Below are 1,145 nucleotides of genomic sequence, written 5' to 3'. Positions count from 1 at the left end.
TATGTGAGTCTAGTTTCAAAAAAAATTAGCAGATCTTAATTTGGAGTTCCGTAGCTCAAGATATAAATAATTTAGTGACTGTGACTCGAGTAGAGAGCTTGAGATGAACAAGAGTAAATAGTAGAATTTTGTGCAATTATGATTATATTAACTTGTGAACATGTTGTGAGAATTTTTAAAAACATGTTAATAAATTGCTTATTATTTTCATATGGACTTACTAAGCTATATAGCTTACCCCTTTCCTTTCCTTTCTCTCATAGTGTCACAGATGCTAGCTCGGGTTGGAGATCATCGGAGATTCTATCACACTATCTAGCTATTGAAGGGTATAAATGATTTCAAGCACTTTAAGTCTTTGGCATGTATAGGGGCTTAGTCAATACGATATGAGTCATTTGATTTGGCCAAATGTATTGGCTCATTATGGGAATATGATTCGTTTTGTATATGGCCATGTGATGGGCTCATATTGGTTATTGGGTTGTAAACCTATCCATATATGCATGCATGTGCTAAAAGGTTTCATAGGGTGTGGTCATGTATTTTTGGTATGGATGAATTGTGAATGTGCCCTAGATTACTTGATTGTTTAAAAGTGACTAAATTGGCCTATGGATAGACTTTAGCATAAGTATGAAGTGTAAGAATGTGTTAAGGATAATTATGGCATGAAGTTGATAAGTTTAAACTAGGTAAAGTATGGTGCTTATGCATGAATAATCGATATGAAAATGCTTGAAAGTTCCATTGAAGTTATGTTTAAATAAGTGCTAACGAGGGTGCCAAGTGGCTTGGTAAATAGCCATTTTCTGGGCCACAGGGGCAGAGACACGGCCATGTGTCTCATCCGTGTAGAGGACACTGTCTAGCACACGGGCGTGTGACTTAGCCGTATGGCCCTATATTGTTGCTGACCCTATATCATTTCTGACTTGGGCCTCGTAAGCCCATATAAGGGACATTATGAATATGAATGAATTTTTTTAATTTGAAGAAAATTTTTATTGCTCCGTTTTACATAGCTGTGTACGTTTAAGTCCGGTAATGCCTCGTACCCTATCCTAGCCTCAGACTCGGGTAAGGGGTGTTATAGTAACCATAAATAACAAGTATCCCTTGCCAAGGATCGATGATTTGTTTGA

The sequence above is a fragment of the Gossypium hirsutum genome, unplaced genomic scaffold (assembly GCF_007990345.1).
Source record: "Gossypium hirsutum isolate 1008001.06 unplaced genomic scaffold, Gossypium_hirsutum_v2.1 scaffold_551, whole genome shotgun sequence".
Classification (NCBI taxonomy): Eukaryota; Viridiplantae; Streptophyta; class Magnoliopsida; order Malvales; family Malvaceae; genus Gossypium; species Gossypium hirsutum.
This window is presented reverse-complemented; position numbering follows the sequence as displayed.